Genomic DNA, 26233 nt, shown 5'->3' with positions numbered 1-26233 from the left:
GGAGGTAACAAGTAAGCAGAACACTAAAGATGGCAGTTTTAGGCTTACAAATGAATGGAAATAGCAGTAAAAATCACCTTGATTTAAGCTCAGAATCTAAGTCTACAGTCAAACATTCTATGTATCGGTTATAATAACCCCTTGTCTTGATAGAGTTTCCTTGGTATTTTACCTTGTTGCCATGTCTGAGCATCCCCTGATATACTGTGTGTTTCATCAAAGTAGACCCATAACCAGCTAACTCAGATTTTCCTTCTCCACCCACAGAGGCCCCTCATTAATCTCAAGGGTTCTTCTTAACCACGAACCACAGTCTGAATTCCTATAAGCCAGAGACTCTTCCTTCTCTTCGGTCAGTACCTGATGAGTGTGGGGAGCAGGGGTGGAGATCATGGCTTGTCAATAGAGCTCCCAAAGAAAAGTTTGGGGTTCAAATAATTTCATTCCATTTTTCAAAAGCCATGGTCACAGCATAGCTCAGTGGTGTATTTTTGGAGGTACTGGGCTTCTGTGGGACAGTCTTCCTTCTTCTGGGATGCTCGTTTCCATCTAACAGAACTGACTAGGTAGCACTTAAATCAAATCCATCTTCACAAGGCTATGCAAGCCACACAGCCAAGGATGTATGTAACTGGAAGACGCCCGGTTCTCTTCCTGCCTTGAACTGATGTAGTCGAGGCCTCCTGCCATGGACAGGAATCAGCTTCACTTTTCCAAAAACAAAGTGCTATCTGCCGTTGCCTCTGAATTCTCTTCATGACCAGTCGATTCTCATGGGAAGTCCACTCCTCCTATAGACTCTGTGGCAAAAGCAGGCTGTCAGAAACGGCCCACACAGCCATTGTTTTATTCTGAAACAGCCTCCCAGCTCTGTAAGTTCAAGTATGGATTTTTATGCCTGTGGGTCTTCACAACAGCCATTGTACCCTATCTTTCCAGCAGTGAGCATCCTGCAGGCCCTGTACTTTGGAATCAAACAAGACAACCCAGTGGATGTTTCAGTGACATCCTAATGCTTCCCAACTTACAAAAGGAACAAATCACCTTCCTAATCTGAGAGCACTTCTCTGCTGGCATCTTCAACAGAGGGCATTAGTGACTTGGTGACTAAGAAATCTCAGCAAACCTTTGCTGATGTCCTGTACTTACCATGAGTCTTTGCAGGTCTTCGTCGGGGGAGGGGGGGAGAAGGTGCAATGCCAATGCCTCAGACAGCAGGAATCAGGTAAAAGGCATAAGCAGACTTGTTTATTTAACAATGGGGAAAAATGTATATACCCTTCTAGCACACAGACATTCTGATCCACTGATATCATGTGGTCAGCCTTCATTGGCTAGGTAGGCATGGTCAGGACCTCTGACAGCACCAGGCAAACTCCAGGTTGGTTCCTCTTAGCCTGGTAGGCCTTAATTCCTACACAGCCACCCTTTTTTATTTATTACATGGGCACTTAGCAGGTGTCAGAATTCTTTGCCTTGTTGACACCTCGTTAGGAGGGCTCAGCAACTGGACTGTCCCTGTCTTTGGTCAGCCTGCCAAACAAGCTCTTATCCATCATTGACTACCACCCCTCAAAGAGCATCCATTTCATTCCTGGAGAGCTACCAGGGTAGGTGTGGGGCGGGGAGGGGAATAGGCACTAGTCTGGATTTCAGATAACCTGGCATGCATAACTTCCTGCAGAGGACTGCGAGAAGGATGCCTAAGTATCACTAACACCTGAAGCGTAGCCTTGGTTGCTGTCCACTGATTTTGGATCTGCTCCATGAGACATTTAAACAGAATGACGATTAACAATACCAGTCTGCCAATTAATGCATATGTGAGCATCTGGAAGGATCAAATAGCCTCTTAAATTATGCCAAATCTTTTCAAAAAGTGAAGAGTCAAAGGCCATAACTTCTGCCCTTAATAAGTGAACTTGTTTGGGGGGAGCAATAAGAGCAAAAAGGGGGTAATATATATATTACCCATCCTGGGTTATTCCCTTATTGACTTTGCTCACCAATGCTCACTTTCTGCACTCACACTGTCCAGGATCCCTGCCTAGGGAACAGTGCTGTGTCCTCATGCATCAAGTGACTTAATCATCAGTACAATCCCCTACTGACAGGAACACAGACCAACCTGATCTAGACATTGTATCCTTCGTGGACACTTCATTTCCAAGGTGATTCTACAGTGTGTCAAACTGACAATCAAAACTCACTGTCCCAGTGAGGATGAGAGAAAGAATCCAGATGGGGAAAAAAAGAAAGACTCAGCACAGGTCAGAGGTCAGCTGTGTGCACTGTACTAATGTACTTTGGGTTAGTGGCTAATTATAGTGTGGCTGAGAATGGAACCCACAGAAGTAAATGGCGCATAGAAGCTCTGATTCCAGAAACCTCAGATAATAAAGGCTTTCTAATCTCATGGGCCTCCTGATTTAGATGAATGCAGTAAGTCAGTAACTAGATTCCAACATAAATAAGGGGGCACCTGGATTTGAACCAGGGACCTCTTGATCTGCAGTCAAATGCTCTACCCCTGAGCTATACCCCCACTGGTGCCAGTGTGCCCAGTCAATACATTTCATCTGTGTGGTGATAAATTCTGACTATAAAGTTAAATTACAGATCTTCTCAGACCTACTTCTCAGAAGCAGCCAGACCTGACTGGTGAGATGCTTCCTCAGCTCTGCAGCAGGCCTGGCCCATCCTTTTGAGCATCATCAGCCAAGGAAATTAGAGGAGCAGTCTGCAGACCTGAGCCCATTTCACCCTGCTGTCCTGGGTCAGCTCCTCAGCTGGCAAACAGCCTTCAACCTGGGCCTCCAGTCACCCTCTCCTCCTTCCCTAAAGACAGAGTTGGCTTTCACTCAAGGTTCTCACAGGGCCCCAGATGGCATTGGAGCAGCAACACTGCAGGGTCCTTCCATTCCTGGTACATCAGCTGAGCCGGGCTTTAGCTTTTCAGGAGCAAGTGAGCAGGGGACTCTTAAAAGGGAAAACGCTCACGTGAGTAACTCCATACCCCCACAGAGAGTCGGATTCTGGGATTTATTTCCTTAGTTCTGAACACATGTTCACCAGACAGTCATAGAGGGAAAAAAATTATGGTTTGGCCTCCTTTCTGGTCCCTGGACACCGAATGTTTGTATGGATGCTGAGCCTGGGATATCTGAAAGAATTCATCAACATATTCCTTACTTCTCTTTAAGAATACAACAGAACCAGAAATACTTGATATATGCAGGAGGAATGGAGACATTCAATAAGAGTAGGAGGGACAGTGAGCATGTGGGAAGAGATGGGAAGTAGCATCCATCCACATGATGAGCTGGCCTGTCACTCCCAGCTCTGCTAAGGACAATAAGTGGAATAAACAGAAGAAACATAGTACTGAGTATGTGTGATAATTCCATGGGCAGAAATATAAAGAATTAATCCTATGATAGGGAGCATCTAGATTTGAATCAGGGACCTCTTGATCTATATTCAAATACTCTACCACTGTTCCTTGTCCCCTCCTGTAAGACATGTTAAGTAAGTGCCTTTGGCCTTTATATTCACACTCAACACTGCTAAAACTTACTACTAAGTTTCTACTCGACTCTTTTTTGTTCTAAGACAAGGTTTTTCTGTGTAGCACTGACTGTCCTGGAACTCACTCTTTAGACCAGGCCAACCCTGAATTCATACTCGCTTTACAGACTACACTGGCCTGGAACTCACAGATAGCATGCCTCTGACTCTAGAATGTTAGGAAAAAGTATGCGTCACCTCCACCTGACTCTACTCATCTCCTAAGACCTGGCAAGACAGCAATGTTGCCTAACCAAACCGAGCCCAGACAATTCCCTCTATACTCTCCAGTGTCTCCAACTCTGCCCCGTGTTCTCATGTCAGCAATCCCCCCACACTCACACACACATACACACACACACACACACACACACACACACACACACACACACACACCTGAGCCTGTGGGAGCAGCACAGCTGGAGACAGGTGGACATAAGCTACTACAAAGGACTTCAGATTTACATGTCTGACTTCTTCCATTAAACACAAGCCCTCAGGGTGTAGAGACCCTGCCTGACTTCTTTGGGGAGCCATGTGGTACCTGCATGTGAAGACATCTCTCCAGTCCATGGATGACCTATGTGTTAGCCCTGAGGGTGGCTCCTGGGGAGATGGTGAAGATGTCTCTTCAGGCCTGAGTGGTTATCCAGGAGACCCGACAGCAGAGCAGGAGGACAGAGGGTCAGGGGATGCTGAAGCTGTGGACCCTACCTGTCCTTCAGATCTGTCACCACTACACAAACTCATTGCCATGAGTTTCAATTAACCGATATGGTATAATTAATTTGTTTTGAATACTCAATATTTTTAAAAATTATTTTTTAAAAACAAAACATGCATTCTCCTGCGCCCTTTTCTTATTGCTTCTGTCACCCAAAGGGAACCATTCTCCAAAGGCTTAGCCATCTCTTCTCCTCTGCCTGTGCACTTACGTAAACTACGTACAGCATGGATGTCTTATTTAGTCAGGGCAGACATCAGTAACTGACTGACTTGTAGATGAGGATTATAATTTCCATGCCTTCTTCCATTCTCAGTATCCTATTCCATTCCTGATCCAAGTTTTAGTTGAATGAGTTTCTATGTTTTTATCACGATGATTTATTGACACTGTGTAGTTGATGTGTGTCATTCTAAACAGGACAAAGACACCTAGTAGAGCTTTTGTTTGTCCTGGAGCAAATGACAACCTTATGTTTAAACTGCTTCATTTCCTTTAAAACATTTCTTCCACAAGCCTTGAGTTCTCTATAAAATACTTTTCAGAATAATTTTCCATGCATGGAAATGTTTCTACTGTCTAATGAATATTTCTCCCTTCTGTTTTCCAGGAGTGACCTCGCTCCTGCTCCTTTTGTTCCAGCTGCCCCCAAATCTGCTGCATGGTCAGTGTCCTGTGACAACCTTCACCTTCACCATGACTCTTCTGTTCCACCACCTCTTCTGTGTGCGAGTCTCTCTTTTCCAGATGCCAACTTCTTCAATGGTTAACAAAATGACATTCCTTTTGGAAGATGAACCCCTCCTGTGAGAGGAGAATAGAAGTAAAATGTCTAGTCTTTGTATTCCTGTTAAGACCTATAACTCTTGGTGTTTTTGATTTTAGCCATCTGACAGGTGTAAGACGGTATCTCAAAGTTGTTTTGATTTGCATTTCCCTGATTGCTAAGGAGGTTGAACATGACCTTAAGTATCTTTAGGCCATTTGAACTTTTTCTGATGAGAATTCTCTGTTCAGTTCAGTACCCCATTTTTTAATTGGGTTATTCAGAATTTTAATGTCTAGTTTCTTGAGTTCTTTATATATTTTGGAGATCAGGCCTTTGTCTGATGTGGGGTTGGTAAAGATCTTCTCCCATTCAGTAGGTTGCCTTTTTGTCTTAATGATAGTGTCCTTTGCTTTACAGAAGCTTCTCAGTTTAAGGAGGTCCCATTTATTCATTGTTGCTCTTATTGTCTGTGCTACTGGGGTTATACGTAGGAAGTGGTCTCCTGTGCTCATGTGTTACAGACTACTTCCCACTTTCTCTTCTATCAGGTTCAGTGTTGTCAGATTTATGTTGAGGTCTTTAATTCATTTGGACTTGAGTTTTGTGCATGGTGATAGATATGGATCTATTTTCATTCTTCTACAGGTTGACATCCAGTTATGCCATCACCGTTTGTTAAAGATGCTTTCTTTCTTCCATTGTATAATTTTAGCTCCTTTGTCAAAAATCAGGTGTCCATAGGTTGGTGGATTAATATCTGGGTCTTCGATTCAATTCCATTGGTCAACATCTTTGTGGAAATGTTTAATAAATAAATAAATAAAAGACCTATAACTCTTCCCACACACTGTACTGATGATCAGGACACTTAATTTAAATATTTTTTCATAAAATAATCTGGCTGTTTGAATGAGAGCAGCCCATATAGGTTCATATATTTGAACGTTTGGTCCCTACTTGGTGAACTGTTTAGGAAGGATTAGGAGGTGTGACCTCGTTAAAGGAGATGCATTGGGAGGGGCTTTGCGGTCTCAGAACCCCATATCAGGTCCAGTTCTACTCTCTGACCCCTGCTTGTGGATCAGATGTAAGCTGTCAGTTATTGCTCCAGTGCCATACCTGCCCACCTGCCACCATGATGATCATGGACTAACCTCAAATACTGTAAGCAATGTCCCCATTAAATGCTTTCTTATAAATTGCCATGATCATAGTATATTTCCATGACAATATAACAGTATAGTAACTATATATGTAACATTATAGTAACACAGAATAGTAAATGAGAAATTGGTATCTGGGCCTGGATTATTGCTATGACAAGTCTGACCATGCTGCTTGTTGGAAGATATTGGAAATTTGGATCTGAAAAGCAGTTACATAGTTTAAGTGGGGCTCAACTGGCTATAGTAATAGGAACTTGGAAAAAAGTAGTGCTCAGAGCAATGTGGTTATAGAGGTACAGCTCGACTATTTCAGAGGTGAAGAATATTAGCATTATTATCATATATGAGCAAAGAATGTGACCGTTTGTTGCCCTTGACTAAATATCTGCCAGAGGCTAAAGTGAAGAGTCTTGGACTGATGTTGCTGGCAGAGGAGATTCCAGGACAGCTTAGTGTTGACTGTCACGTGGTTATCACTGGTCACTCTCATGCAGATCTACAATGGAAAGGACCAATAGGGGCAAAACCAAATACAAAGTAGAGGAGTCCAGCCAGCCACTTAGGCTGCATGGAGGTCCTAGCCTCACCCTTAGCAGTTTTTTGCTCATGCAGACAAAAAAGACTAAAAGATAAGCATTAAATAGATCCAGATGGAAAATCCTATACACAGGTTCCAGTGTGTTTTACAATATACCTAGGCTTAAGAAAGAAAAGAAAATGGGTATAGACAGTCACCAATAGAAATGATTTTTAAAAACAGTCTTCAGAAACATTAAAAGTGACATTTTGAATTTTGCATGCAAATGGATGTTAATAGAAAACACTATCCTGAGTGAGGTAACCCAGACTCAAAAAGATGAATATGGTATGTACTCACTCATAAGTGGATTCTAGCCATAAATAAAGGACACTGAGCCTATAATTCGTGATCCTAGAGAAGCTAAATAAGAAGGTGAACATAAAGAAAAACATATAGTTATCCTCCTGGATATTGGAAGTAGACAAGATTGCCAGGCAAAAATTGGGAGCTTGGGGGTGAGGGTAGGGTGGGGGTAATAGGAGATGGAGAGAGAAAAGTGAGAAGGGGAGGATGGGGAGAGCTTGGGAGAATGGAATGGTTGGGATCGAGGAAGGGTAGATATGGGAACAGGGAAGTATATATCGTAATTAAGGGAGCCATTTTAGGTTTTGCAAGAGACTTGACTCTAGAGGGGTTCCCAGGTGTCCAAGCAAATGTCCCCAGCTAGTGCCTTGGGCATCTGAGGAGAGGGAGCCTGAAATGGCCCTATCCTATAGCCACTCTGATGAATATCTTGCATATCACCATAGAACCTTCATCTGGCGATGGATGGAGATAGAGACAGAGACCCACATCGAAGCACTGGACTGAGCTCCCAAGGTCCAAATGAGGAGCAGAAGGAGGGAGAACATGAACAAGGAAGTCAGGACTGCAAGGGGTGCACCCACCAACTGAGACAGTGGGGCTGATCTAATGGGAGTTCACTAAGGCCAGCTGGACTGGGACTGATGGAGCATGTGATCAAACCGGACTCTGAACATGGCAGACAATGAGAGCTGACTGAGAAGCCAAGGACAATGGCACTGGGTTTTGATCCTACTGCATGTACTGGCTTTGTGGGAGCCTAGTCTGTTTGGATACTCACCTTCCTAGACCTGGAAGGAGGGGGGAGGACCTTGGACTTCCCACAGGGCAGGGAACCCTGTCTGCTCTTTGGACTGGAGAGGGAGGGGGAGGGAGAGAGGAGAAAGGGGGAGGGAAATTGGAGGAGGGGAGGAGGTGGAAATTTTTAATAATAATAATAATAATAAAATAAAGAAAAAAACAAACAAAAAAGAGAAAAAAGTCACCTTAGGCTGAGAAATACACAGGAAGTCTGCATTCTGTATAGTATTGTGTTGATTTTTGAATTTTTTTCACTCCTGATGGGTAAGAGACAGCTGCTGGGAGCCATGGAATTGTGAGCAAGACTGCAGGATTGAGTCAGCCTAAATATTTTAGGGCTTTCTTAACTTTAAAATAGAAGTCAAAAAACATATTTGTCAAATGGAAACCAAAAATGCTTTGGAGTACAGTTTTTGCTTTTGTTTCCCAGAAGAAAAGAGGCTGTGGATTCCTTCAGAGTAATATTGATCAGGTTTGATCAGGTGAGACCTCCTGAATAATGACAGGTAACATCAGAGTAATGCCATAGGAGTTTGCTTACTTTGTAGCAAGGTTGGCCATTTGGGCAAGAAACTGCTTTTGCCTGGTCTGTTTAACTGTGTGCTGTATAAACTGGACAATTAGGACACACAGCAAAGTAACTGCTGAACTTTGCCAAAACAAGGTGGGATGGTCCTTCAGAGTTTCTGCTTCATGAAAGAGTCAGTCAGATATTCTGCAGGACACAGGGGAAAGCAATTGACAAACTTTTACAATAAAAGGTAGGACAGCCTTCATATTTCCAGCTTCACCGAAAAGTCTGCCAGATACTCTTGTCTTATAGACTGAACATGCCCCAACATTGCAAAGGAACTTTGGGCAACAGTCCAGGCATGTTTCTGTTGTTAGGATATTAATTTCTTCTGGGGTCTTTCATGGAGTTGAATATTAAATAATTAGAGTTATAGTTTTCCTTAGTTATGATAGAAAGTAAATTAGGTATAAAACTTTAGAGTCATTTAGATGGAGGGTGGAATGTTTTTTCTGAATTTGCTAAATAGAAATGAGTTGGATAATGTAAATGTAATTCTTACATGATAACTGTTTCCATTGTATATAGATTTACTGTGTTAAAATTAAAAACTTTCTTTTTATTTAGATAAAATAGGAAAATATTGTAGAATATTATTTTAAGATGTGTTACATTTGTTTATGCTTGAACAATTTTAATGATGCAAAGATATGCTGCATTCTTTTAGGTTGCATTTCCCTAGCTCTGTGAAGCTGTGTTACTTTGCCTGTCTAAAATACCTGATGGTCTAATAAAGAGATGAACGGCCACTAGTGAGGCAGGAGTAAGGTCAGGAGGGGCTGGCAGGCAGAGAGAATAAACAGGAGGAAAAATCTGGGAAGAGGGAAGAAGTAGCCAGACAGAACAAGGAAAGAAGGATATCAGGGGCCAGCTACCCAACTACACAGCAAGCCATAAGAAAAAAATAAATAAAGGTATACAGAAATAGAGAAAGATAAAAGCCCAGAGGAAAAAATAGACAGGACAATTTAAGATAAGAAAAGCTGGCTAGAATCAGCCAAGCTAAGGTCAGGCACTTCTAAGAAGGAATAAGTCTCTAGAAGATTACTAGAGGTCCTGAATTCAATTCCCAGCAACCACATGGTAGCTCACAAACACCTATAATGAGGTGTGGTGTTATCTTCTGACCCACAGGGACACATGAAAGCAGAACACTGTATACATAATAAATATGTCTTTAAAAAAAGAAGAAGGAATAAGCCTCCATGTATGTGATTTATTTGGGATCTGGGTGGCAGGGCCCCAAGAGTAAAGGGTGCCCTGAAAGCCAAAAGAGTACAAAGAGTATAACAAGCAACAACACATTACTTTTACAAAACAAAGGGAAGGGAGTATAGCAAGGAAATGTTGAACCAAAGTAAGACAGAAAACAAACTAGGGAAAATCCAAACTCTGTTTCTCCACGTGTGATGTCAAAACGCTTTTCAGATCTCCAACTCCTTTCAGCTTTGTTACTGGGGGGCACAACTATTCTCTTGAGCTGGTTCCACTCTCTGTCAGCAGCTTTCCTTGGCAGGTTTCCCACAGCTCTGTCACCTCCAACTTTTGGGGTCTCCAAGCCAATCAGGCTTCCACTTCACAGCTTCACAATGGCATTTCTAGGCTTTGATTCAGGGACACTCCTGACAAGCCTGGTCACTTTCCTAAGTCACTAAGGAAGATTCCATTAGGTCTTTCTTCTATCTTTGATTCTAAAGCCAGAACCATGAAGTTGAAGCTGCCAAGCTCTGCTTGTTGAAGATGGAACATATCCCCCTCATTCAGCTAAATCTTCACGAGCTTTCTGTTTTCCATGGTTTCCTTCACTGCCTAAGCCTGTCTATCCTTGAACTTTTTCTGTAGACCAGGCTGGCTTCAAACTCAGAAATCTGTCAGCCTCTACCTTTAAGTGCTGGGATTAAAGGTATGCACCACCACATCCAGCTTTAAGTGTCTCTTTAATTCCATTTCGCAAGTTCGAATCTCAGCTGGGTGGGACTTTACCCTGAGGTCAGCACTCCCTTTATTCCAGCTCTTAATCTGTTTATCTCCTTGAACACACGACTTAGCTCTGTTCTATTTCATGGTGCCCCTTTTCTCAATCTCTACATTTCGTATTTTTCTTTGCTCAGCTTCCTCATTTTCATTATAAATCTTCATCAGTGTAAACTCTAATAACCACACAACAGAGTCTATACTAGACTGTTTTGAGATTTCTTCTACCAATGGAATTAATCCAAAACTCTTCACTTTAGCCTCAAGCAGACTCTTTGGACAAAGACAAAAAGCAGACAAAAATCTTTCCCAAAATATCACAAGACCGTTCTTTAGGCCACATATTAATATTCTCCTCCTCTGAAAACTCTTGAGCCAGGCCCCCACAGTTCAAATAAGTCTTAACACCACAGCCTTTCTCCATTGAGCAGTACTTAAAGCATTTCAATACACTCCTAAGTCAAAGTCCGTATTACTTAAAAGAAATTGTCTGGCCTATCAAAGCAATACTCCACTCCTGGTACCAACTTCTGTCTTAGGGTTTCTATTATTTTGAAGAGATACCAGATTCATGGCAACTCTTGTAAAGGAAAACATTCAAGTGGCGTGGCTCACTTATAGTTCAGAGGTTCAGTCCAATATTACCATGGTAGGATACGGCAGTGTGCAAGAAAACATGGTGCTGGAAAGGTAGCTAAAAAGTTCTTACATCTTGATTCACAGGAAACAGGAAGTGGTCAGTCTCACTGGGCATGGCTTGAACATATATGAGACCTCAAAGCCCAACTCCACAGGAGAAACTTCCTCCAACAAGACCACACCTCCTAATAGTGTCATTCACTTTAGGGGCCATTTTCATTCAAATCACCACAGGTATCTACCCAAAGAACTCTCCATCTTACAAGAGATACACCTGCCCATCCATTTTCATTGCTGCTCTATTTATACTAGTCAGAAATTGGGAACAGCCTTAGATATCCACCTACTGATAAATGATTAATGAAAATGTGATACTTTTATAAGATGGAATATTACTCAGCTTTTAAGAAAAATGTAGTTTTGGAAACCTCAGGAAAATGGATGGAACTAGAAACAATCATCCTGAGTGAAATTCAAAGAACCCAAAAGGCAAATATTTCATGTCTTCACTTATATATGATGATGGAGGACGGTCATTGGTTAAGTAATAAAGAAATTGCTTGGCCTCATAGGTTAAAACATAGGTGGGAGGAGTAAACAGAACAGAATGCTGGGAGGAAGAGGAAGTGAGCTCAGACTTGACAGCTCTCCTCTCGGGGGCAGACACCTCAGAGAGACGCCATGCTCCCTGCTCTCCCGGGCAGACGCACGCAATGAAGCTCCGACCCAGGATGGACGTAGGCTAGAATCTCCCTGGTAAGCCACCTTGTGGGCTACACAGATTATAAGAAATGGGCTAGTCCAGGTGCGAGAGTTAGCCGAGAAGAGGCTAGATAGAAATGGGCCAAGCAGTGTTTAAAAGAATACAGTGTCCATGTAATTATTTCGGGGTATAAGCTAGCCAGGCAGCCAGGGTGCTGGGGACGCAGCCCCGCCCCTCATATTACAACAATATGAATGTAAAATTTAAGCATTTGAGAAATCGCCACACTGACATCCAAAGGGACTCTACCAGCTTGCATTCCCACCAGCAATGCAGAAGTGTTTCCTTTTCCCCACAACCTCTCCAGTATAAGTTGCCATCAGTGTTTTTGATCTTGGCCATTCTTACAGGTGTAAGATGAAATCTCAGAGTTGTTTTGATTTGCATTTCTCTGATGACTAAGGATGTTGAGCATTTCCTTAAATGTCTTTCAGCCACTTTTAGATTCCTCTGTTGAGAGTTCTCTGTTTAGGTCTGTACTCCATTTTTATTGGATTATGTGTTCTTTTGATGACCAATTTCTTGAGTTCTTCGTATATTTTATAGATCATCAGTCTGATCAGTCTGATGTGGGGTTAGTGAAGATCTTTTCCCATTCTATAGGCTGTCATTTTGTCTTGTGCTCAACTATGTTCATAGCAGCATTGTTTGTCATTGCCAGAACCTGGAAACAACCTAAATGCCCCTTGACCGAAGAATGGATAAGGAAAATGTGGTACATTTATAAAATGGAGTACTACACAGCAGAAAAAAATAACAACATCGTGAATTTTGCAGGAAAATGGATGGAGCTAGAAAACATTATTTTGAGTGATGTAACCCAGACACAGAAAGACAATTATCACATGAACTCACTCATAGGTAGTTTTTAAACATAAAGCAAAGAAAACCAGCCTACAAACCACAATCCCAGAGAACTTAGACAACAATGAGGACATGGAGAGAGACTTACATAGATCTAATCTACATAGGAAGTAGAAAAAGACAAGATCTCCTGAGTAAATGGGGACCTTGGGGGAGGACTGAAGAGGGGAGGGAAGAGGCAGGGAAGGGAGCAGAGAAAAATGTAGACCTCCCTAAAAATCAATAAAAAAGCACAAAAAAGTTAAGCATTTGATCAGTGAATTACAACCTAAATAATCACTGAGCTTAGGTACCCATTAAGGGACCAAAGGGGAGGAAAGTATCATCAAAAGAATGGAAAGAGAATATAGTCTTATAGAGAGATAAAAGGTAAATTGGAATAACAAGATTTACATAGGGAGGAGGAGGAGAGGGAAGGTTAAGGGAAGGACTGTGGGGAGGTCTGGGTGGCTGGAAAATGAAAGTGCAGTCTCTGTCTACAAATGGTACTCAAATGCTGATGGGGGAGTGTCATATATCAATCTGTTGATTTCATTGGCTGCTTGGCCCTCATAGGTTAAAACATAGGTGGGAGGAGTAAACAGAACAGGATGCTGGGAGAAAGAAGCTGAGTCAGAGAGTCGCCATGATTCTCCCACTCCAGGCAGACGCAGGTTAAGATCATTCCTGGTAAGCCAGCTCGTGGGCTACACAGATTATAAGAAATGGGCTAGTCCAGGTGCGAGAGTTAGCCGAGAAAAGGCTAGATATAATGGGCCAAGCGGTGTTTAAAAGAATATAGTTTTCTGTGTAATTATTTCGGGGCATAAGCTAGAGCTAGCCATGTGGGCGGCCGGGTGCCGGGGACGCAGCCCCGCTGCTCCTACTACAACAAAATGCTTAGTGAGAATTTCTATAGAACACCTGAGAAAGCTTTGAAGAAAAGGATTCTAGACAGAAAAGAACACAGTCAAGCATGGCTTCTTGGTAGCAGCATATTTTCCCAAAGGCTCTGTTTGCTTGAGGCAAGCAGAGGCATGGCTCCTTAAGGGAGGCTTTTGACTCAGCCTTAACAGCAAAAACCATGCAGCTCTTTAAAGAGGATCTGCCACCAAACACTTAAATGGTGTTTATGTGCAACCCAGAGACATGCTTCTTGGTGGTGGCATAAGCCTAGAAACTCCACAGAGTTGTGGTAAAAAATGTGGCTCCTGCCAGGACCTCAGCCATGAAACTGGACTCTCAGGAAGCCAAGGAATTGGGAGGATCCAGCTGTCAAAGCAGCAGCTTTAATCCTAGCCATATCACTTAGCAAATTAAAGACTCATGTGGTCAGAAAAAAAGAGATATACAGTAAAGACAGATTAAGAAGAAAAAAAACTCTAAATGGTTTATAATGTGTTTTAAAATATACATAGGCTGGGGAAATAAAAGAAAACGAATATAGAAAGTCCTCAAAAACATAGAAATAGAGTAGTTGGATGTGGCCTTTAATCCCAGCACTTGGAAAGCAGAGGTGGGTGGATCTCTGTGAGTTCAAGGAAAGCCTGGTCTACAGAGTGAGATCTAGGACAGCAAAAGATACACAGAGAAACCCTGTTCAAAAAACCACACATTAAAAAATAAAAGTCAAAGAAAGAGTTAAAAAAGTCATGTAACGAGGGAAAAATACACAGAGAGTCTGAATTATGTTTATTATTGCATTTTCTTTGAATTTTTTTTACTGTGAATGAGCTAACTACAGAGAGACATTTTATTATACAGGCTGCTAAGCTAAACTAACATATATTTTTTAAAAGCTATTTTGACTTAAAAAATTAAGGACATTTTACTTTGGAAACGAGGTTCTGTTTCTGTTTCCACAGAGGATAGGAAGCTATGGATTCCTTACTGGCTGATATGGTTTGATCAAACAAGACCTCCTAAAGCAATGGCCCAGGTGGTCCAACATCCACAGCATCTTCAGGACTGCTGGCTGAGATGGACTTACCACACAGAATACCCCACGGAAGACCTGATTAACAGCATACCCAGTTAGCAGGAAGTAGTCAAGAGAACTATGCCCAAATTCCCAAAATAATTGTTTATAAATGTTTGTTTTCATTTAAAGGGGAAAATGATACAGAAATTAATATTTTACATTGGTATGGACTTTGTTTTATTGATACAAATTAAGGTAAATTTTGTTACATGTATGTTTCTACTCTTGTTTGAGGTATTATGCTTATACAGATCATTTTATATTTTATATTTTTACTTATTTATTATGTATACAATATTCTGTCTGTGTGTATGCCTGCAGGCCAGAAGAGGGTACCAGACCCAATTACAGATGGTTGTGAGTCACCATGTGGTTGCTGGGAATTGAACTCAGGACCTCTGGAAGAACAGGCAATGCTCCTAACCTCTAAGCCATCTCTCCAGCCCCTATACAGCTCATTTTAAAATGTAATGTAACAGATAGTCATTTATAATAGCCAAACTTATTAGGTCTTCTAGATATACAGAAATACAGTTCAGCTAGATAATCTTCAACACTTCAAATATCTATAGAAAATGTTTTAAGAACTTTGGCTTTTATCAGCAGATAGCTATGTCTGCTTCTGGCAATACCAATTACTTCAGAGAGGTTGATAGGCATTGAAGAAATTCTTTATGGCATTTGCCTTCAATGTGATAAAGCTAGTCATGTGAGCAAGAAACTGCTCTTTCCTGAACTGCTTGATGGTATATAAACTGGACATGTGGGATCCACAGAAGAAAATGACTGCTGAACTTAACAAAAGAAGGGGAGACAGTACTTCAGGGTTGCTCCACCAAAGAAAGTGCCAGGCATTCTGAAGGACACAGAAGAAAGTGACTGACAAACTTCCAATATAGGCAGAATAAATCTTCAAATTCCCTGCTTCACTGAAAAGTCAGCCAGGTATGATGAGCCTATAGGCTGAATATGGATACCAAAACATTACAAAAGAACTTTGGATGACTGTCCAGGCAGCAAGATGTCTCTGTCAATTCTAAAGTTTTGGAAGTTGCTTACAGTGAACTTCCTGTTTAGGTAATATTGTAACCTTCTAGAGTCTTTGATAGAGTTGAAGACAGTTATAGTTTTCCTTAGTTAAAAGATAAATTAGATATGAAACTTTAGACTCACAAAGAAATACTGTTGGGGCTGGAGAAATGGCTCAGAGGTATATACAGAACATTGCCTGCTCTTCCAAAGGTCCTGAGTTCAATTCCCAGCAACCATATGGTGGCTCACAACCATCTGTAATGAGGTCTGGTGCCCTGTTCTGGCCTTCAGGCATACGCACAGACAGAATAATGTATACATAATAAATAAATATTTTTTAAGAAAGAAATATTGTAACTGTAATTCTTGCTTGATACCTGTTTTGGTATATATAATTTTACTATGTTAAAGTTAAAACCTTTCTTTATATTTAGACAGAAAAAGGGAGATGATGTGGGATTCCCCTCTGTAGGCTGTAGACTATGTTTTACTATCATTAGTTAATAAGAAGCTTCCTTTGGACTATGGCAGGGCAGAATATCGCAAGGCAGGAAAATTCAAGCAGAGATAGAGGAGGAAAGAAGGCGGAGTCTCAGAGATGCCATGTAGCTGCTGAAGGAGAAAGACACTGGAACAATACTGGCAGGCCACAGCCTCGTGGCGATACACAGATTAAAAGAAATGGGATAATTTAAGATGTAAGAGCTAGTTAGGAATATGCCGAGCTGTTGGCCAAACAGTGTTACAACTAATATAGTTTCTGTGTGATTATTTGGGTCTGAGGGTCAGAAGACAGAAACGCAATCTCCTTTTACAGACAGTTAGCACTGATCTTTTAAAACTTTACAGAAACCAACTACTTTAAAGCTTCCTAAAATATATGCCTAAAGAATAGGGATTTAAATGCCAGTAAATAAAGCCCCCAGAGCCAAAAATGGGTTATATCCTATTGAACTGGTGGCCAACAGGGTCCCATGGAACCTCCCACTGCAAAAAACCATACCAGCTATTCCCAAGACTATTATTGATTGTTCTACACAACCGGATGGTAAGGCCCTATGGCTTAAGAAAAAATATTTCGTTACAATATAATCATTAATTCTTGGAGAACTACATACAATGTATTTTGATTATATTCACCCTCAACTTCTTTACTTAACTCTTCCCCCCAGGTCCATCCTACATCTACACCCCCAGGATTGTGTCCTCTGATTTGTGCTATCACATTCTTCTGGGAGCGGAGCCATCCACTGGAATATCACTGACTTACCAGGAGCCATATCCTTAGAGAAAACAATTTTTCCTCCCTCGGAAACCTTGAATTCCTTAACACCAGATCCTGTGCACTTAGCTCTTACAGGTGGGTGAGTGGGATGAGCTGAATGCAGGCTTCCATGCATTAGTGCTTCCGTCACAGCTGTGAACTAGGATAAGAGGGTGCTGGCATGAGGAGGTGGTAGACAGGTGTGCAGTTGGCTCAGGACTGGGACTCACAGGACAAAGTAGATAATAACAGAGTACTAGGAAGTACACATGTCAGGGAGTGGCCATACAGGTTCAGAGATGTTTATTAGATATACATAAGCAGATGGGGGCATAGCTCAGGGGTAGAGCATTTGACTGCAGATCAAGAGGTCCCCGGTTCAAATCCGGGTGCCCCCTTCCTAGGTGTCTCTTTTAGATACAAGAAACCAAATCTGAAGTATTGGTTAAAACAGAGTTGACAAATATACTATATTCCCCTGTGCTCTGTATTCTGCTCAGGACTGAACCCTGTCTCTTCTCTGAGAGGAGCTAGTACAGGACTCTCATCCAGGTCACACTCATGCTGTGGCACAGACTGGCCTCCAAGGCTCTAGAAGGCTCATTCATTGAAGGAAGTCAGCATAGAGGAGCCCTATGAAGTTGAGAAACGGGATTCTTCCTCCGCTAACTTTCAAGAGTCAGTCCCTCGGGAAGTCCCTCCTGAGCCCCAAGAAATCTCCTAACATCCTGTTCCCCCTCCTAGCCTGTGCTTTGACTCCTGCTACTTCTGAGGAAAGACTTGGATCCACAAATATGTCTCCTATTTAGAATAAGACTCTGAGGCAAAGGAAAATGATTGACATTGCGTTGTGTTCTCGACATGCCTGATCGTGACCACGACAAAGGAAGCTCCATGGGTGTTTGCTGAGCGAATAAATCATGGTGTGAAATAAAGAGCACCCTCCTCATATCTTAGAGAACAGATAAAGTGCTCTCTGGGCAAAAGGTTTGGGCCATTGAAAACCCAGAGCCACTAACTCTTGCCTTGGCCACTTAAAGAAAGTTAGGTGTGAACTTAAGAAAAAGCTAAGCGCCCTTTCCAGGACTGAAGCTGATGTCTTTAGCACACATTGAGATGGGTGGGCTAAGGTTGGAGATAAGAAGGTGGAGGGCTGACTTAAACAGAAAACTATTTCCAGGTCAAGATCATTAGGAGGAACCAGCAGATCGTGAGCACGTAGTAAGCCTGAGTGTGGTGCCAATGTGGAAGAAGTGCTAATGCCTTCCCTATAAGTGGGGGTATAGCTCAGGGGTAGAGCATTTGACTGCAGATCAAGAGGTTCAAATGCAGGTGCCCCCTTCCTTAAATATGATTCATGAGTTGAGGGTTCTTGAATAGTTGAGGGGTCAAGAGCCTCCCTCTCTGGGCTTCATAATACAGAGTAATTTCATGTATTATGTGAAGGTGATTTAGCCTCTAAAAAGAACTCTCACCCAAGAGACCAAACACTCATGCATCTAAGTCTACCCATGTCCTCCATTAGCACACTAATCAGAAGCTGAAAGTGATGTCAGGACAAAGTAAAAAAAAAAGTATCACAAAGAAAGATATGGGCTTGCATCAGACTTTTGCAAATACTCGGCACAATGGATGAAAATTGAACTCAGTAGCAAATGTCAAATAAATCTAAGACCAAAGGGAAGATGTTAAAAACGTAGGCAACAAGGAGCAGGTGATACACACAGGACAAGAAATCATCATGTTAGGTAACCTTTCAACAGCAGTTCTTGGCACTAGAAGACAACAAGAAACACATTTGGGGCTCCAGGACACCTCTTCAAAACAACCCAAAGGGAGGTATCCTGGACATGGAACTGTATGCTTTATTTGGTAATCTATGGTTTCTCAGATGATCATAGTCCCCTGTGTAGGGCAATTCCAATAAAACTCTGGTGTCCCAGAGAATCTCCAGGACAATACAGGCTATTGTCATTGCTCTCGGTTGCTACCAGAACTTGCTGCGAAAACCCTATTGCTGAAGACACCACACAGATGAGTCACAGGAGGTGGGGAACCAAGTTGTTAGTAAACAGGAAGCTTCCTCCCTGTTGACTAGCTTTGGTCCAGCTGGAAGGTACTGTGCAAACTGTTTTACCAAGCTGTGGACTCTGTGACGATCAATAGTGATCTGCATGGCAGGTTATGGGGTAGCCATTCCCTTTTTGTTGGATCCAAGTAATAGATGTTTGGTACTGCAAATCTAAGAACACAGAGCAGGTAGGGTAAGGTAGGCCAGAAGCAAATGTTCTTGGTCCCCACTTGAGAATCCCTAAACCAGATAATCTGGGAACATGACCCCAGGATGATCTGTGTCTCTAAGACACTCTGGGATGATTCAGACTCATGGGTTGTTTATAGCTATTAACTTTTTTTATAAGTATGTCCATGCTATAGATGTGGGAAACATTGGGTAAATCAGGCCCAAACAGTCACTCCTCATAAAGACCTAGCCATAGCAGAGTTCACATTTATGATACCTATGTTGTATCATCCGTCTTGAGCAGGGGTGAAGCAGCCTCCACTGTCTTTCCTCTTCCTCCCTCTTACTGTCCATCTGTGGAATCCCTCGATGAATCAGAAGCTAAGCCTGAGGATCTGATTCAGTCCTCACAATTGTGGTGAACTGAGAACCAGAGACTCTATGACTCGGCAGCATGGCACAGGACACTGCTGTGCCCAGAAGCACACAGTCTTGAGTCAGGGATTGCCTGACATGTAACCAATTGCTCTGCCAGTGATTTTTGCCCTTGTACCAGTGTAGATTCTCTTCATTACCATGTCTATGCATAGCCTTGCCCAAGGTCATATGTACTGTGAGTTCTCATCTCCAGGGCCCTAGGACCAGACTCACCATGAATGAAAGTAGTATTAAAGAGACATGGAAGCACTGTAAACTCCCAACACTGGTGATCATGTTGGGGGACATGTGTACGCCATGGAGCATGTGGGAAGGTCAGAGGAAAGCCTGATATGTCAGACTTCACCTTCTGCCTTTTTTGAAGCAGAGTCCCTCTTATTGCTTATAACTGGGATGTATACTTCAAGTTAACTGGCCATGAGTTCCTTCAAGGGTTCCTAACTCCAACTTGTATAGTTCCTAAGGAGGGATGCACGTCTGGCTTCTTCATATGACAGATATATGTGGGGATCATATGAATTGTCAACAGAGCTCCCAAAGAAATATGTTGGGTTCAAATATTTTCATCCCATTTTTCAAAAGCCATGGTCACAGCACAGCTCAGTGGTGCATTTTTGGAGGCGCCGGGCTTCAGTGGGACAGTCTTCCTTCTTCTGGGATGCTCGCTTCCATCTAACAGAACTGACTTGGTAGCACTTGAATCAAATCCATCTTCACAAGGCTATGCAAGCCACACAGCCAAGGATGTATGTAACTGGAAGACGCCCGGTTCTCTTCCTGCCTTGAACTGATGTAGTCGAGGCCTCCTGCCATGGACAGGAATCAGCTTCACTTTTCCAACAACAAAGTGCTATCTGCCATTGCCTCTGAATTCTCTTCATGACCAGTCGATTCTCATGGGAAGTCCGGCTCCTCCCATAGACTCTGTGGCAAAAGCAGCCTGTCAGAAATGGCCCACACAGCCATTGCTTTACTCTGAAACAGCCTCCCAGCTCTGTAAGTTCAAGTATGGATTTTTATGCCTGTGGGTCTTCACGACAGCCATTGTACCCTATCTTTCCAGCAGTGAGCATCCTGCAGGCCCTGTACTTTGGAATCAGACAAGACAACCCAGTAAATGTTTCAGCGACATCCTAATGCTGCTAAACTTACAAAAGGAGCAAATCACCTTCCTAATCAGACAGCACTTCTCTGCTGGCATCCCTTCAGCAGAGGGCATTAGTGGCTTAGTGACTAAAATGCTTCAGCCAACCTCTGCTGACGTCCTGCACCTACTATGAGTCTTTGCCTCCAGGTAGTGTCTGTCCATGTTAGCACAGCCTCAGATTCTGACCTCCTGCTACCCATCATAGCCTGTCAGCACATCCTTAAATTCAGAATGCAGTTCTTCACCTGATGGGCAGCTCTGGACCACACTGAGACCATTGCTCAGTGAGAGTGGACAGAAAGATTTGTTCTACCCTCATCTCTGCTGCTCTGATAAAATGCTGAGGCAAGAGGCAAGTGAGGGAAGAAAGGGTTTGTGTTAGCTCACAATTTCAGGATACAGTTCCTTATTTCAGCGAGGTCAAGGCAGCAGGAACTTGACGCACTTAGTCACATCACATCTACCCTCAACAGCAGAGAGAAATGAATGCACGCATGCTTGTTAGTGCTGAGCTCACTTTCTGCACTCACACTGTCCAGGATCCCTGCCTAGGGAACAGTGCTGTGTCCTCATGCATCAGTTGACTTAATCATCAGTACAATCCCCTACTGACAGAAACACAGGCCAACCTGATCTAGACACTGTATCCTTTGTGGACACTTCATTTCCAAGGTGATTCTACAGTGTGTCAAACTGACAATCAAAACTCACTATCCCAGTGAAGATGAGAGAAAGAATCCAGATGGAGAGAACATGAAGGTAGAGAGGACTCAGCATAGGTCAGAGGTCAGCTGTGTGTGTTGTACTAATGTACTTTGGGGGTTCCAGCCTTTGGGTTCATGGGTGATTATAGTGTGGCTAAGAATGGAACCCACAAAAGTAAATGGGGCATAGAAGCTCTGATCCTAGAAACCTCAGCTAATGGAGACTTTCTAATCTCATGGGCATCCTGATTTAGATGAATGCAGTAAGTCAGTAACCAGATTCCAATATAAATAAGGGGGCACCTGGATTTGAACCAGGGACCTCTTGATCTGCAGTCAAATGCTCTACCCCTGAGCTATACCCCCACTGGTGCCAGTGTGCCCAGTCAATACATTTCATCTGTGTGGTGATAAATTCTGACTATAAAGTTAAATTACAGATCTTCTCAGACCTACTTCTCAGAAGCAGCCAGACCTGACTGGTGAGATGCTTCCTCAGCTCTGCAGCTTTTCAGGCCCATCCATTTGAGCATCATCAGTCAAAGAAATTAGAGGAGCAGTCTGCAGACCTGAGCCCATTTCACCCTGCTGTCCTGGGTCAGCTCCTGAGCTGCCAACTGCCTTCCACCTGGGTCTCCATCACCCTCTCCTCCTTCCCTGAAGACAGAGTGGGCTGCCACTCAAGGTTCTCACAGGGCCCCAGCTGGCACTGCAGCAGCAACACTGCAGGGTCCCTCCATTCCTGGTACAGCAGCTGAGCCGGGCTTTAGCCTGTGAGGATGAAGCAAGAGAGCAGAGGGCTCCGGAAGGGGAAGAAGCTCAAGTGGGTAACGTCTACCCTCCACAGAATACCTGATTCTAGGATGTGTCTCCTTAGTTCTGAACACCAGACAACCATGAAAGAAGATAATTTTTTGGTGTTGATTTTTCTTTCTGATCCCTGAATATTTGATCTCTGCATGGCTGTTAAGACTGGAAAATCCAGAAGAATTCTCCAGCATAGTCCTTGCTTCTCTTTAAAAATCCAACAGAACCAGAGAAACGCGATATACACAGGAGTGCAGATCTTTAATAAGAGTAGGAGGGACATGGAGCTTGTAGGAAGAGATGGGAGGCAGCCATCCATTCACATGATGTAGCTCCCAGCCCTGCCGAGGACCATAAGTGGAATTAACAGAAGAAACAAAGTACTGAGCATTGTGATAACTGATTGGGTAAAAACAAAGAATTAACAACCTTATGGTTGGGGGCTCTGGATTTGAACCAGGGACCTCTTGATCTGCAGTCAAATGCTCTCTCCCTGTAAGATATGTGTCTTTGGCCTTTATAGTCACACTCAGCACTCCTAAAACTTGCTGCTAAGTTTCCACTCAACTTTTTTCCCCCGGAGACAAGGTTTCCTTGTGTAGCACTGACTGTCCTGGAACTCACTCTGTAGAGCCTGCTGACCCCGAATTCATACTCTCTTTATAGACCAGGCTGGCCTGGAAACCACAGACATCTGCAAGCCTCTGAGTTCACAATGGTGGTAAAAAGGTATGTACCACCAGCATCTGGCTCTGACAAGACCAGCACTGTTGCCTCACCAGACTCAGCCCAGACAAGTTCCTCTATAGTCTCCAAGTCTGCCCCGTGTCATGTCAGCACCCCCCCCCACACACACACATCTGAGCCTGTGGGAGCAGCACAACTGGAGACATGGGGACATAAGTTACTACAAAGGACTTCAGATTTACATGTCTGACTTCTCCAGTTATACCCAAGCTCTCAGGATGAAGAGACCCTGCCTGACTTCTCTGGGGAATTTGTGGTACCTGCTTGTAAAGACATCGCTCCAGCCCATGGATAATCTGTGTGTTGGCCCTGAGGGTGGCTCCTGGGGAGATGGTGAAGATGTCTCTTCAGGCCTGAGTAGTTATCCAGGAGATCTGACAGCAGAGCAGGAGGACAGAGGGTCAGGGGATGCTGAAGCTGTGGACCCTACCTGTCCTTCAGATCTGTCACCACTACACAAACTCATTGCCATGAGTTTTAATCAACATATATGACACAACTTAATTATTTTGAAAACTCAATAATATTTTAAAAGATTATTAAGAAGAAAAACCTACACATAACCCTGAGTCCTCTTCTTATTGCTCCTGTCACCCAAAGGGAGCCATTCTCCAAAGGCTTAGCCATCTCTCCTCCTCTGCCTGTGCACTTACGTAAACTACGTACAGCATGGATGTCCTATTTAGTCAGGGCAGACATCGGTAACTGACTGACTTGTAGATGAGGATTATAATTTCCATGCCTTCTTCCATTCTCAGTATCCTATTCCATTCCTGATTCAAGTTTTAGTTGGATGAGCTTCTCTGTTTTTATCATGATAATCTGTTAACACTGTGTGTGGCTGAAGTGCATCAGTCTAAACAGGACGAAGACATTTGGTAGAACTTTTATTTATTCTGATGTTATTGTTAACTTTATGTCTAAACTGTTTCATTTTCTTTAAACACCTGCATCTTCCACAAACCTTGAGTTCTCTGCAAAATACTTTTCAGAATAATTTTCCATTCATGGAAATGTTTCTATTGTCTAATGAATATTTCTCCCTTCTGTTTTACAGGAGTGACCTCGGCTCCTGCTCCTTTTGTTCCAGCTGCCCCAAAATCTGCTGCATGGTCAGTGTCCTGAGACTTCCTTCACCTTCACCATGACCTGCTTCTGTTTCACCATCTCTTCTAAGTGGAAGTCCCTCTTTCCCAGATTCCAACTTCTTGAATGTTTCTTAACAAACTACTCATGTGAGAGGTAAATGGAAGTGAAATTTCTAGCCTTTGTATCCTTGATAAGACCTAAAACTCTTCCCAAACACTGATAGTACTGATAGTTAGGCCACTTAATTTAAATATCTTTTTATAAATAATGTGGTAGCTTGAATGATAACAAACACCATAGGTTCATATATTTGAATATTTTGTTCCAAGTTGGTGGACTGTTTAGGAAGGATTAGGAGGTGTGACCTTGTTGAAGGGGATGTGTCACTGGCAGGGGCTTTGTGGTCTCAGAATCCCATATCAGACCCAGCTCTACTCTCTGCCTCCTGCTTGTGGATCAGATGTAAACTGTCAGTTATTGCTCCAGTGCCTGCCCACCTGCCACCATGCTTCCCACCATGATGATCATGGACTTAGATATTATAAGCTATCTCTCATTAAATGCTATCTTTATAAGTTGCCTTGGTCATGGTATGTCTTCAAGACAATAGAACTGTGTAGTAACTAAATATGTAACACTACAGCAACACAGAATAGTATGTGCAAAAGTGATATCAGGGCCAGGGTTATTGCTATGACAGGTCAAATCGTGCTGCTTCATGGAAGAATATGGAAGATATTAGGAATTTCAGTTTGAAAATCAGTTAAATATTTTAAGTGCGGCTTAACTGGCCAAGGTAATAATAGGAATTTGGAAAACAGAAGTGCTCAGAACAATGTGGTCATTGAGGTCCAGCTTAAAAAGTTTCAGAGGTGAAGAATATTAGCATTATTATCATAAATTAGCAAAGAATGTGGCCATTTATTGCCCTTGACTAAAAATCTGCCAGAGGCTAAAGTGAAGAGTCTTGGACTGATGTTGCTGGCAGAGGAGATTCCAGGACAGCTTAGTGTTGACTGTCACATGATTATTTCTGGTCACTCTCATGCAGATCTACAATGGAAAGATTCAAGAGGGCAAAACAGACTACAATGTGGATGACAGTGTTCCCTTGAGTCATCCATCACCTTTGGCGCTTACAATCTTTCTGCCTCCTTTTCAGCATTGAACACTGAGACTTGAGTTGAGCAGGTTGATGAAGGGATCCAATTTAGTACCAAGGTGCTGCAAAGCCTCTCACTCTCTGTACATTGCTCAGTTGTGGATCTCTGTGCTAATTTCCATCCACTGCAAGGAGAAGCTTCTATGGTGGGGATTGAGCGAAGCACTGACCTATGGGTACAGCAGTATGCCATTAGGAGTCATAGTATTGCTAGGTTGTCTCCTAAAGCCCACGACCTGCACAGTCTCAGTTTCATGCCACTGCAGCAGTGTCAGATATAGATTCTGTCTCATGGAGTGGGCCTTAAAGCCAATTATTAAAAATTTGTTGTTATTCCCATAATATTTGTGTCAGTATCGAACAAGGATGTTTTGTGGGCAAATGACAGTTGTAGGTCACAGGGTTTTATATAGATAATATCTTCTATGATAGTGTGTAGAGAACCTTCCAGCATCATGAATTTCTATCAATATGTATGAAGAAGTTGAATACCATATTAACATCTCTATTTTATGACATAAGTGTTTTTTTCAGACTTGATCTACCTGAAGATTGAGCTATAGCATGTTTGGGTATTTTCTTAGGTAGGGTGTAGATGGAAGTTTCTGTCCCACATGGTCCCAGAGTTGTCCAGTCCCAAAGAAAGACACGGAGCCTTATATTAATTATGAACTATTTTGTCTATTTGCTCAGGATTATTATTAACTAGCTCTTACACCTGAATAAGCATTTCCATTTTAATTGCGGTCCACTCTCAAGGACCGCGGAGCTCAGCTGGAGCCAGTCCGAGGGGGTTGCTCTGCCTGTTGTGGCCCAAGATTTTAGCATCTCTTTAACAAAAGAGGCGTGCATCCCAAAAGTCATGATGGCCTGTTTAATTTCTTTGAGATCATTCATACGGACAGGCTCCCATGTATCTT

At 42.7% G+C, this 26233-nt stretch overlaps 1 long non-coding RNA gene and 3 other non-coding genes across 4 annotated transcripts in view; 1 reads left to right on the top strand and 3 right to left on the bottom strand.

Moving 5' to 3' along the window:
* Positions 1-26233, bottom strand: part of LOC121439954 — a 77659-nt gene that overhangs the window by 11694 nt on the left and 39732 nt on the right. The gene's annotated exons all lie outside the window — the stretch shown is intronic.
* Positions 2474-2545, bottom strand: Trnac-gca. The gene has a single exon. It is a non-coding gene; the product is annotated as a tRNA-Cys (tRNA).
* Positions 17304-17375, top strand: Trnac-gca. Its single transcript has one exon. It is a non-coding gene; the product is annotated as a tRNA-Cys (tRNA).
* Trnac-gca lies at positions 21803-21874 on the bottom strand. Its single transcript has one exon. It is a non-coding gene; the product is annotated as a tRNA-Cys (tRNA).

This window comes from Microtus oregoni, unplaced genomic scaffold (assembly GCF_018167655.1).
Source record: "Microtus oregoni isolate MIOR12 unplaced genomic scaffold, Mior012 000064F_ref0000363, whole genome shotgun sequence".
Taxonomy (NCBI): domain Eukaryota; kingdom Metazoa; phylum Chordata; class Mammalia; order Rodentia; family Cricetidae; genus Microtus; species Microtus oregoni.
The sequence above is the reverse complement of the archived record's forward strand: the minus strand, read 5'-3'. Positions and strand labels throughout refer to the sequence as shown.